Raw genomic sequence first — 714 nt, forward strand, 5'->3', positions numbered from 1 at the left:
TTTTTTGCATGTTTTGAAACTCCTGACCCCAGCAGGCCTTATTTGGCTTGACTTTCTGAAGACTGGTGAAGTCTATCTGCTCTTTGTCATAGTACACTAATCGAAAGAACACAAAAAAAATCATTCTATTTAAAAGTTGCTTCATTAAAGCAGCTGACTCACACTTCTGTTGTTCCTCACTTCCTCCACTAAAGCAAAAGGACGTGGCGGACATCCCAGGTTGAAGGGAAGGAGCTGTTCAATGAAATTAGGTTACATTTTCCTTTTATACCAGCATAAAAGAAAAAAAACATTCATCTTTGTGCACTAACAAACGTAGAAATATACCCATTCTAAATAGGAGGCCATGTGCTAAATTGGTACAATTTAAATCTATAATTGTAACTTACAATTAATTAACACAGCAAAAATATACAGGTCCTCGTATTTTTATTGTTTTGAGCTTTGCACAAGTCTTAAAGGAGAAAAAAGCACAAAGGAATAACCCACCCAACATGAGTCTCCCATAGCTGTCCAACTGCATCTCCCCATTTTCTGGAACAATCTTTTTGTATTGCTCTTCTGCAATGTTCAAGAAGTAATTGTTCTTCTTCATGCCTGACAACAGCTGCTCCACACACTGGCTGTTGATGTAACCAGCAAGCTCAGGCACGGGTCCCTCTCATCCCTGCTGTTCCCCTGGTGGAATACATCACTAAGAACAAAATGCTCTGA

This window comes from Etheostoma spectabile, chromosome 19, assembly GCF_008692095.1.
Source record: "Etheostoma spectabile isolate EspeVRDwgs_2016 chromosome 19, UIUC_Espe_1.0, whole genome shotgun sequence".
In the NCBI taxonomy this organism is placed as follows: Eukaryota; Metazoa; Chordata; class Actinopteri; order Perciformes; family Percidae; genus Etheostoma; species Etheostoma spectabile.